This window comes from Salmo trutta, chromosome 6 (genome assembly GCF_901001165.1).
Source record: "Salmo trutta chromosome 6, fSalTru1.1, whole genome shotgun sequence".
NCBI lineage: Eukaryota > Metazoa > Chordata > Actinopteri > Salmoniformes > Salmonidae > Salmo > Salmo trutta.
In genome coordinates, this window is record NC_042962.1 from 29,672,442 (window position 1) to 29,685,441 (window position 13,000).

A 13,000-nucleotide genomic window follows, 5' to 3' on the forward strand; every position below is an offset into this window, starting at 1 on the left:
ACGCACAGAGCTGCACCATTATTCGCACCTTCACAAAAAAACATAAAGACAAGGCTAAAGGCCAATCAGACTTGTGAACATAATCCCTCGCTGTGTATTGCCGCTTTCCATGTAGCCTGTAGCTTGTGAGGTGTGGAGACACAGTTGCTTTTATGCATTTTGTTTTGTTGCTTTTTGTGTTATGTTGCTCTGTCTGCGTGCTACGCGTTGCTTGTCTTATGTTGCTCTGCATGTGCTCATTGCTCATTGTTTGTCTGTGTTGTTATTGTAATTGTTTTTAATGACCTGCCCAGGGACTGCGGTTGAAAATTAGCCCGGCTGGCTAAATCAACACTTTTAATGAAACCTTGGTTAATGTTGCACTCTCCCTGTAAAAATCTCAAACTCAAAAACTCATCAGACCAGGTCCTGAGGGGTTAGACAGTCTCCTGTGCCTCTGACACATTGTTCCCACAGCTCTCAGTGTTCTTTTATTTCAGCAGATCGAAGCCTCCCTGTGGCTCGGTTGGTATAGCATGGTGTTTGCAATGGTGTTTGCAACGTAACGAAGCAAAGACTTTGTTTAAGGTTGAGCGTGATGGTAAATGCTTTTTTTAAAGCAAAAAAACAAAACACAAATGTACAGCTGTGGTTTACAACAGAACAGAAAGTCTCAAACTCAAATGAATCGGATCAGCAGCCTTCTACGGTGTCACAAGGATGAAGGAAAAGCCCACAACAAGGTCAATGTTCTGACCGAGTGTTGCATTCTGTGATTTTCCCAGTCCCAGTCTGACAGCTTGTTATGGTACACAGGTCTGTGTGGTGACCTGTGTACCCTGCCCACCGCTACTGAAGTACTGGACCTCCTACACTAGACATGGGGTCAAGATGGACAACACAGAACAGTGTAGCAGTTATCACATGAGTGCATATTCTGTGGACAGCAATGGTTGAAAAAAGTAACTATTTCCCGGTCTAATGGAATATTGTGCTGAATATTTTCAGTAGATTGGGCATTTGTCAGAGGTGTCGCTCTGATTAAAAATATTAAGTGCTGCATATTTTTCCAGGGTTGGCATAATTTGGTACACTGCAGAGGGGGACTTGACTTTGTACGGAATTGGTATGCCTGCCTACTGTCATTTCCTAAACTATGGAGCAGCACTTTTAAGTACTTTATTGGAAACTTTACCAATATTACAAATTTGTGCAAACTTAGAAAGTAAGGCTATGGACCGGGTGAATCAGAAAACCTAAGATTAGGTCTGAATTTGTCGGAATGAATACATCTTGTAAAGGCTCCTAGAAATTGTCTTAAAAATGCTAATGTAATTTGTGGCAGATATAAAAGAGTCACCTGTATTACCTGGACTTGGCTATGAGTCTTCAGATTGATGGTTCCCTCAACGGCTTTCTGGCACATGACCTTGGTGGGCTTGTTATATTAAATTCACCCAAAAGAGCCAGGGGATCACCACAGGCAAAACTGTTGAAATTAGGCAATTTCCTTTCTTAATTCTAAAGTCCTTCAATAATTCATGAACAATTTCAATTAAGAATTGTCTGTAAGGAATGATTAAATTCTCAAAATAAAATGTGCTATTCCAATTGATATGTAAGGTGACCTTTTCAATTATGAAAACATTTGGCTAGAAAAGAAATGAAGTTTCAACGAGATGCAGAAAGATTACACTCCATACATTAGGTGAGATGAAACTGTATGAATGAGTTGTAACATTAGCTGATTATTTTTAGTTCGAAAGAGGTGTGTACATTTTGTCTCATGTCTGCTCTATATCTAAATGTTACTATATTACATTACAAAAAAAAGTAATGTCAACCTCAGATTACTCAACCTAAATACTCTATAGTGGAGGTGAGATCAAAATGGAAATTATGTTAATGGAGCCAGACTAAAAAGCAGCACTAAAAGCTTACGTGCCATTTGTCCACTTAATGAAGTCCAATTCATAAACATGAAAAACACTTGGTTCCAATCCAACATAATTGACCTCAAGGACATCGATTATAATTGGATTTGGACTGGAGTCTGAAAGGCACTTGGACTTAATATGGTCCTTTGTGCTCAAGAGAGGAGCCTTTACTGGCAGACAGACATCCCATTGAGCTCCAAGATCACACAACCACTAATAAAATGATGCAAAACTATTGCAAGTTGTTTTGGAACAGTTCATTCTCACACAGCACTGATGAAATTAAAAACTCTCTTTTGGTCTATTTTGAAAATGTGTTCAATTTTTTTTATTTTCCACTGCTTTTCTTTTCGTTTTAAGTATGTGATCACTCCTCCATAAAGTCTGTATATTATGTGTGTCTGCATAAATGGTGTCTGTATCAAGTCTGTGTAAAATGGTGTTACCAGGGTATAAATGTATTATTAGTGGTGTTAAAGATGGACAGAGGAAGGTTAGACATTGTCTGTACTGTACAAATCATTTGTTTTTATAATTGTTGTGGCATAGTGGAAGCTTCAGCTCTTAGACCAGAGTAAATGGGGACACAGTGAGACTGTAACGACTGTATAATGGCTCTATGAATACTTTTGAAGCGCTTAGCTACCTGTGTAATTTGTCAAAACACTGCACATGGAAAGGCATTACTTCCGTAAACGTAGTGACGCTCTGCTGCGGCAAAGAAAAATAACTTCCATCAGTGGTGAAAGACGTGACAATTCCATATTGGTAAGAATGTGGGAGCGGGTGTTTGATTACTGTGTTTAGGATTGATGGAAATAAAGCCCGTGCTGTCAATCTTTATACCTTGCATTGCTTTCCTCGTATGTTTCCGATTTGAAAGATGTCTATCTCAATCCACGAGGTTTTAGCAATAACACCTTGGAAACTCAATCACTCCAGTTCGGATTTTTCAATGTGGACAGCCACATTGAAAAGCCTGGGAGACACATCCTATTACTGATCTCCTAATTGATATGCATGTCCTTCTCCCACAGAATATAATCTTCATGGCAGAAAGAAAAACACATTTCCTTAGCCTCCCTCATTCATTCCGTAGCAGGGTGACACTCTTGTGACATATATAAGACAGTCATATTTCCTGTTGTTCCTTTCGGTGGTAGGTCACAGTACCTCTGAGAGTGATGAGCAGTGTAATGACACCTCCATCTCCCTACTACATACTGTACGTGCTGCAACTCAACACTCTGACCTAAATTCCGCAGACAAAGGAGGACAACACGGTTGACAACAGAGAAAAGGTTGACAAGAAAAGTATAGGAGTCCATGGCGCTGCAATCCAAACAACAATTAGTGTCAACCCTACATTTGACCTTGAAATATTAGACTCTAGTGTAACACCAGGAGAATTCATATTTGACGTGTTGCTGTCTGCATGCGTAAAACCACAACCTAACCACATGAAAAGAGTAATATGTGAAAATGTTGTTTCAACACTGTTTCATTTAAAATAATGTGTACATATTTAGTCTGTAGATGCAGTAGTGAAACCTGTAAACATTTACAATTGAGTCATGTAGCAGACTCTCTTATCCAGAGTGACATTCTGTCACGGAATAAGTCATGCGGGAGAGAGAAGGACCAAGGCGCAGCGGAAGTGTGGATACTCATATTTTAATGTTCAAAAACAGGAGTAGAGCATCCACTGAAAAAACAAAAAACAAAACAATGGACGGTACTCACGATGTGACGTGTGGCAGGCTAAACTAAACAAAGCAGTGCTCACAACAATTCCCCACAACCCCAAAGACAAACACACACACCTATATAGGACTTCCAATCAAAGGCAACTATACACACCTGCCTTCAATTGGAAGTCCCAATCATCCACCCAACATATACAAACACAAACCTGCCACGTCCTGACCCCAAAACTAAAACACTAGCTCCATCTGCTGGTCAGGACGTGACAGTACCCCCCCCCTCAAGGTGCAGTCCCCGGAATGCACCTAAAAAGAAAAACACAAGAAAAACACAAGAAAATCCCCAATACCCCAACAAAAACCAACAAACAATAACCCCTAAACCATAAGGGAGGGAAGGGAGGGTGGCTGCCGTCACCGACGGCACTGTGCTACACCCTCCCTCCCCAACCCACCTATCCTGGAGGTGGCTCCGGTTCTGGCCGTTCCAGGCAGTCGGGCCACTCTGGCAGTTCGGGGCAGTCGGGGCAGTCTGGCAGCTCGGGGCAGTCTGGCAACTCGGGGCAGTCTGGGCAGTCTGGCCACTCGGGACAGTCTGGGCAGTCTGGCCACTCGGGACAGTCTGGGCAGTCTGGCCACTCGGGACAGTCTGGGCAGTCTGGCCACTCGGGACAGTCTGGGCAGTCTGGCCACTCGGGGCAGTTCAGGGCAGTCTGGCCACTCGGGGCAGTTCAGGGCAGTCTGGCCACTCGGGGCAGTTCAGGGCAGTCTGGCCACTCCGGCAGTTCAGCGCAGTCTGGCCACTCCGGCAGTTCAGCGCAGTCTGGCCACTCCGGCAGTTCAGCGCAGTCTGGCCACTCCGGCAGTTCAGCGCAGTCTGACCTCTCTGGCGACTGTTGACTGGCGGGCAGCTCTGACGACTGTTGACTGGCGGGCAGCTCTGACGACTGTTGACTGGCGGGCAGCTCTGACGACTGTTGACTGGCGGGCAGCTCTGACGACTGTTGACTGGCGGGCAGCTCTGACGACTGTTGACTGGCGGGCAGCTCTGACGACTGTTGACTGGCGGGCAGCTCTGGTGATGGTTGACTGGCGGGCAGCTCTGACGACTGTTGACTGGCGGGCAGCTCTGACGACTGTTGACTGGCGGGCAGCTCTGGTGATGGTTGACTGGCGGGCAGCTCTGACGACTGTTGACTGGCGGGCAGCTCTGACGACTGTTGACTGGCGGGCAGCTCTGACGACTGTTGACTGACGGGCAGCTCTGACAACTGTTGACTGACGGGCAGCTCTGACGACTGTTGACTGGCGGGCAGCTCCTGCCCCGTCACACAGCCCTTGTGCCCCCCCCTAAAAAATTCTTGGGGGTGCCTCTCGGTCTCCCAGTCCTTGCCAGCCTTCTTCCGCTGCTTGGTCCTGTGTTGGTGGGGAATTCTGTCACGGAATAAGTTGTGCGGGAGAGAGAAGGACCAAGGCGCAGCGGAAGTGTGGATACTCATATTTTAATGTTCAAAAACAGGAGTAGAGCATCCACTGAAAAAACAAAAACAATAAACAAAACAATGAACGGTACTCACGATGTGACGTGTGGCAGGCTAAACTAAACAAAGCAGTGCTCACAACAATTCCCCACAACCCCAAAGACAAACACACACACCTATATAGGACTTCCAATCAAAGGCAACTATACACACCTGCCTTCAATTGGAAGTCCCAATCATCCACCCAACATATACAAACACAAACCTGCCACGTCCTGACCCCAAAACTAAAACACTAGCTCCATCTGCTGGTCAGGACGTGACACATACAGTAGTGAGTGCATACATTTTCATATTTTGTTTGTACCGGTCCCCCATTGGAATCGAAACCACAACCCTGGTGTTGCAAGTGCCATACTCTACCAACTGAGCCACACGGGACCAAAAATGAGTTGTTAGCACGTCCCCGGAACGTCACGAAACGGTTGCATAAAGTGGTCAGGACGTTGTGTCATGGTCTCCTCAAGGTTTTTGTCTAGTTCCCGGTTTGTTTCGCGGGGACTTCCTTGACTAAGTTTTTAGGACATTCTTGGGATGTTGTGTCATGGTCCACTGGAGGTTTAGTCTAGTTTCAAGTTTCAAAGTTTATCTCCACTTTCACAGGACACAACAGGTGTAAAACAGTACAATGAAATTCTAACCTTGAGAGCTCTTTCCCAACAATGCTGTGATAATAATAATACAGATAATAATAGAAATATAATAAAAATGACAAATAAAACATTTTATTCCCAAGGACATTTTTGGGATGTTGTGTCATTGTGCCCTGGAGTTTTTTGTCTAGTCCCAGGGGCAAAGAAACATTCATGCCAGGGCAGACACACGCTAGTTCCATTACACAGCACCCTTTGCCAAGCCCATCAAGGAATTGATTGGTGAACCACTGATCCATTCACACACACACAAACAATGTTTCTAACATAGTGTTTTCAACTTCCATATTTGACATATATGATTACATTGAGTACATTTATACAGAAATTATTATTCAACATGTCCTCCTGGGATATGAACTCACAACCATCTTGGTTCACAGCATTCTGATCTTCCTGCTACACCACCATGTCTGTGGCAATAACTGGTTTCACCTCTATTCCTACACTTTGGACTTCAAAGTAAATCTTAGCTCTGTTAAAAATACACTAAAGAAAAAACATTCTGTTTATCATAGTGATTCAGGAGTAACATTAACATTAAAACAGAATAATACATTTAAACCCAGTAGGGTATAACCTTTTACAATTATTATGTAGTTAAAAAATAAAATTAAAAAATAAGTTCATTAGAATTAACCGTACCTCAGATTGCAGCCCAAATAAATGCTTCATAGAGCTTAAGTAACCGTCACATCTCAACATCAACTGTTCAGAGGAGACTGCGTTAATCAGGCCATGGTCAAATTGCTGCAAAGAAACCACTAAGCATAGAAATCGTGCATATAGAATAGAACAGATCTAATGCTTCTTAGACTTGCTGTCAATGAGAATGACAGTTCTATAACTCACATTTCTGTAAATATTTCTCTATCAAACACTTCTTAGTGTCAGACACTGGGAGATATCTCTGTGGTGGATAACCATTAAACAAAATGGATCTCCGGGCAAGTGCTACACATTGCAGTTTTGATACTTCTTAGGTTCAACATAACATCGCATTCCTAATTTAGCTTACAATATCCACTGAGGTTGACGATTTATCATCATTAGGTTCCACTTGCAATTTTAGCAGAGATGATGATTACGATCAGAAAATTAATTACTTCATCTAATTTTACTGCTAAATTGAACCTCATTATGCTTATCCGGCTGACTCACAGGTATGCGGTACACATGATTAAGTAGCACTTACACAGACACTTTAAGTGGTCAGCGTTAATTCTCTCATAGCTCCGTCATCATAGGCGAGCCAAAATTATCTAACGTGATTACTACGCATAAAAGCAGGATGTTGCTAAACATTTAGCTAAAAATGCTGCCATGCTGAGATACCGTGTGCGTCACCTGTAATTAGTCCTAAGTGGAGACTCAGCACCCGCAGGGACAGGAGTAGAATATAAGAGCAATAACTTGCTGGAGGCCTTTTACAGCAATACTCTTTGTTCCTTAGAGCTACATTCGCCTGGATTCCACTGTAGGGCGTTGAATACAGTGTTATAGGGTAGAACATAGAGTTGGTAACTGGGAGAACACATTTCGTTCACCAAAGCCTAAGAAAGGCCAACAATATATATATAATTGTGTGTTAGCATGTGATTGCTTGCATGCTGCCAAGTGGATTGCAGAGTTCCCATAAAGTGGGCGCTTGTTGAGAAAGAGACAGGGTGGTCTGGGTGATCTATTATCAGGGATGGGGAGTAACTGACTACATGTAATCAGTAATCTGATTACAAAAAACTGTAACAGTTACTTTACCAGCAATAATATTATAATCAGATTGCAGATACTTTTGAAAAACAACTTCTTGGATTACTTTTAAATTCAGAAAGAATGTTTGCAAAGAATATATTGACACCATTCTGTTTTCTCAATGACATTCAGTTCAGCATTGAAAAAGGCATAACTTTAAGTTTGTTAACCTGAGTGAGTCTGACCACAGCTCAGACTACTGTGATGACACACCAAATGCGTTTGATGGATCCTTTTTTTCTTCTTCTAATGCCTCTTAAGGGGAAAGTAGCCGAAAAGTAACTAAAAGTAATCAGATTACGTTGCTGAGTTTGGGTAATCCAAATGTTACATCACTGATTACAATTTTGGACAGGTAACTGTAACCAATTACATTTAGAAAGTAAACTACTCAACCCTGTCGGTTATCTATGCATTACATCTGTAGACTTTGATATAAAGATCTTGATGCAGTTGTGAAGTACCAATGCCTCATTGTTCATATACAGTCAGGTCCAAAATGATTGGGACCCTTGATAAAGAGCAAAAAATACTATAAAAATAAATAATACAAATACTGAACTATATTGTATTCTAAAAGAAATGAGACAGTTATGATATTGTATAACCTATATAATTGCTCAGAGATTTAGTTAAACAAGTAATACAAAAAGTCTCAAGAAGATAGGGGACAAAATTAATGGCAACCCTGTTTTCAATACTCCAGCACCCTGGCCTTGTGAAGATAACGACACTGAGCCTTTTTCTACAATGCTTTATGAGTTGGAGAACACATTGGGACGGACCATTCCTCCATAAAGAATCTTTCCACATCCTTGACATATTTTGTCTGCTCTTATGGACTGCTCTCTTCAATTCAAACCACAGGTTTTAAATGGGGTTCACGTCTGGAGACAGCCATTGCAAAATGTTGATTTTGATGTGTGCTTGGGGTTATTGTTTTGTTGGTGGCTAAGTGTCACTTGTGGCTAAGTGTCAACTTCCTTGCAAAGGCAACTAGGTTTTTGGCAAAAATGAACTGGTCTTTGGTTTAGTTCATAAAGCAAAATAACCCCATAACATCAAAGATCCACCTCCATATTTTACAGTAAGTGTGAGGTACTTTTCTGCATATTTTATACTTTTTTCGACGCCAAATCCACCACTGGTGTGCGTGGTCAACGAGCTCTATTTTCATGTCATCTGACCATAGCACTGCCTCGAGTTTGATAAACAGCATTCCCATTGGGCACAAACTGGTTGAATCAACGTTGTTTCAATGTAATTGGTCGAAGATTCCACGTCGCAATACTATGTGGAAAATGCATTTTCTGGGACCTGACTGTACAGTTTTCCACTCATAAGTTATCCACAAATGGAGCTACAAGTATTGCATGTGACTTGTTTATCTCCATTTCCTACCAAGAGGCAATCTCATTTCTCTCTGCCAGATATGCTGGATGGTGCCTACTGCCTACTCAGTACATTATAGTTTACCACCTGGAGAGTCTGGACCAGGAGGCACCTTCCTAGTGGGCACCCGTCTCAGAGAGATTCTCTGTCTAAGGATTCCTTCCCTGTGCTGTTGTCCTTTTCGCCAAGCTGGTTCTCCAAGGATGGCTGATTTTTCTCTCCTGCTTTTCTCAATGTTTCTCAACACTTTTTTCTTTTGCAAAGACGGGTCAGCAATTGACCCGATTCATCCAAAGGATGTCGTGAACAGCTGGGTTAAAAGACGACAAGTTTTTATTGACAACGTAATTGGGTCATATTCAATTATCTGACCACTACATTTACTGTACCACGGACCAATAGAGTGGCATGACACATAAATAATGGAGAGACACCCCACCGGAGGTCTTTAATCTGTGAAATTGTTTCTCCCTGAAAATGGTTCTGCAAGTAATAAACCACACTGATTGTTATCTCAGTGTAATTGACATCTGCATTGCCTCAAATAACAATTCATGAACAGAGTTGGTTTCATCATATAAACAAACACAGGGCGAGGACTTGACTAGCAGTGTCCCCTGAGAGAAGGGCTACATTCTTTCACAAACAACCTGGTGAGAGGAGGCAGCCTGTTTCCTCACAAAACATCACAAGCTCACATGGCGCTCTCCCAATGGAATCGGATGGACCACCTGCTCATCACAACGAGTAGAGCTCGCAGATGTTGCCAGTGTGAGCCCCCTTGTTAATGCTGACACCAAACTGAAGCTGAAATGACGAGCACCAACAAAGGGAACGCTGAGATTTTGATGTTGGCGTACTAACAGACCAAACCTTTAAGAAAACCTTCATAATGCAAGTTCACAAGCCCTCTCAAGTAACACAGAAATAGATAAGGAGGAGACTGAGGGGAATATACACAGGAAAATGGGAAAAAGTGGTTCAAGCTTCCAATGAAAGCAGCAAGAAAGCCGTAGCACACAGGAGAAGGCAACACAAGGAATGGATCTCCCCAGAAACGGGAAGTGATTGTGGAAAGAAGGGACCTTGCAGGAATACACTCTTAGAAAAAAAGGTGCTAAGTAGAACCGTGCAGGGTTCTTCGGTTTGTCCCCATAGGGCAGGGCTGCCCAACTCTCTTGCTGGAGATCTATCGTCCTGTGGGTTTTCAGTCCAACCCTAATTTAACACACCGCGTTCTACTAATTAGCTGCTCAACAAGACCTTAACTAGCTGAATTAGATATGCTAAATTAGGGTTGGACTGAAAACCTGCAGGACAGTAGATATCCAAGAAGAGGGTTGGGCAGCCCTGCCATAGGGGAACCATTTTTTGTGCTGGGTAGAACCCTTTGCAGAGTGTTCTATCTAGAACCCTCTACGTAGGGTTCTTCAAAGAACCCCCTGTATATGGTTCTACCTAGAACCCTCTATGCAGGGTTCTACCAAAGATTGTTTTATCATCTAAAGGTTCTTCCCAGAACCGCCTATGAAGAGTTCTACCGAGAACCCATTTATCTTTGAGGTTCTTCCTAGAACCCTCTGAACGGTTCCACCACCCATATTAGCCTTTAAAATGTTATTATTTATAACAATACATATATCATAAGGTCTTTCTTTGTGGGTGTAGTTATACCCTAACACAGTGGTGTTAGGAATCTCCTGGTTTACAGGCCACATCAGACCTGCAAGTCGCATTATGCTGGCTGGCAAAGTGATGTGTCATTTCTAAAAGACTTCAGCCAGAGTTAGGATATCCAACAAGTGGAATTGTTAATCACCTGCAACCTGCATTCAAAATGACTGCCAGGATAGGGAAGATTGAATACTGAGACTACCTCAATCATCTAAACTGGAATGACCATCTTAGTAACGGGTGCAATAAATCCGACAAATTGGATTAGTTTAGAAAACTGTATGTTATTTATTTATATGTAGCATAAAATGTATTAACTAATCAATGTAAATGCAAAAACACAGATATTACAGTAAAACAAACAATTCAGAAAGTCTCACTGCAACAGAGCATGCTGGGAAATATGATATATGGTTCTATGTAGAACACTTCTTGACTTCCAAAGAATCATCAAAGAATGCTTTCTTCCAATACAGTTCTTAACATGTTAAAGGTTCTAGGTAGAACCCTTTGCCTTACAAAGAACCCTTGTCTTCCAAAAAGGTTATTCTGATCAAAACGGTTCTTGATAGAACCCTACCCCTCTGCAAAGAACCCTTTTGGAACCCTTTTGGAACCCTTTTTTCTAAGAGTGTCGCTGTACATTGGACTTCAGAGGTAAGATGGGGAGGTCCAAGACAAGGTCGCACAGAACAATCAAGCTTCATCAGCATAGCTTTCATTATAGGTGAGCCCAAATTATTTAATATAACTACAAAGCATAAAAGCAGTATGTTGCTGAAAATGCTGCCTTGCAGAGATTCCTTGTGTGTAACTAGTCCAAAGTGGAGACTCAGCACCCACAGGTAAAGGAGTAGAATATAAGAGCAATCACTTGCTGGAGGCATCTTCTTTCTTGGAGCTACATTAGCCTGGAATACACTGTAGGTCTTTAATGCAGTGCTGTAGGGTAGAGTGTAGAGCACTGGGAGCACAAATTGCAGAGTTTGGCCTAAGTTATCTCGTTCAACCAGACACTTCCTCTCAAAGCCTAAGAGTGGCCAAAATATATATAATTGTGTGTTAGCAAGTGATTGCTTGCATGCTGCCAAGTGAATTGCAGAATTCCCATAAAGTGGGCGCTTGTTGAGAAAGAGACAGGGTGGTTGCTGTCCATGGTGCTGATTTGACAAGCTTGTGGTGCTGAACCGAGAGCAACACTCTTACACACAGATAGCTGCCCGCGGCACCTCTGGTTTCTAGCGCTGTCTTCTACTCACAGGGCTTCTCAACCATGTTCAACTCAAAGCTACGGTGTCTCGCCACCTTGAAAGCATGTGGTTTGACAAACCAAGTAACAATAAGAGATACACTTTGACTGCTTGATCAATAATTAAAACCTAATTCTCATTCTGGCAGTCGTTGGCAACCCCTACCCTCTACACCCTCAGTTCGAGAGGGTTCCCTTTGGCCGGAACTTCAGAATGCCCATGGCCAAGAAGAATGTTTTCAAACATTCATTCCTTCCTTGTGCTGTTGGACTACTAAATGCAATGTAAATTGTATCAGCATATGTACATATCTATCCAGTGCAGTTGGGACAGCGGTCGGTTGTGAGTGAATGTACCAATGTCCTCTATGTTTTTAATGTATGCAACATGTTGGACTGACTGGTTTAAATGTGTATAATGTGAACATGTATGTCTATGTGATCATTTAAATGGCAGGTGATGCCAAAGAAAAATGTCCATCCTGGATGCACAGTAAAGTTGTATGCTATTCTATTCAAAAATCATGATAAAGTGTCGAGTTTTAAGTTTTTTAGTCCGTGTTGTATTTTGTAAGGTGGGTGCTGGTAATGAATTATGTGGATTTAATTAAGCAAGCATCCAGAGAGATTTAAACCATTTCCATTACAGTGTCCTGCTGGGGAAGACTAATGGCGGTCAGTCAAAAGAAACTTGATTATAAATAACATTCACCCACTTGTGCTGAGATAGATTAAATTAAAATAGCTTTTGTGTGAAAATTAATAGACAATGTTATAGAAGTTCTGGTGAGGGATGGGTAAATCGCCATAGGTGGTCGCGTTTGTTTGGCATTTTAAAATATGTCATTTTCAAACACTATTACCACCGTTCATCTCGCGCACAAAATAGACTATTAATCTTACAGTGTACAGTTTACTTAGCACCTATACATTTTTTAGAGCGAATACCTGGCAATGGCATGAAATGTACAAACAAATGCAATCAAGAAACAATACCTTCCCCTCCAAATGATATCCTTCGTATAGCATACGGATTAAATGTTATAACATACATGTATTTTATGATAGTGAACAACCACTGCGATAGACATATCTCCCCCTTTCTTTGGCTATGGTTCAT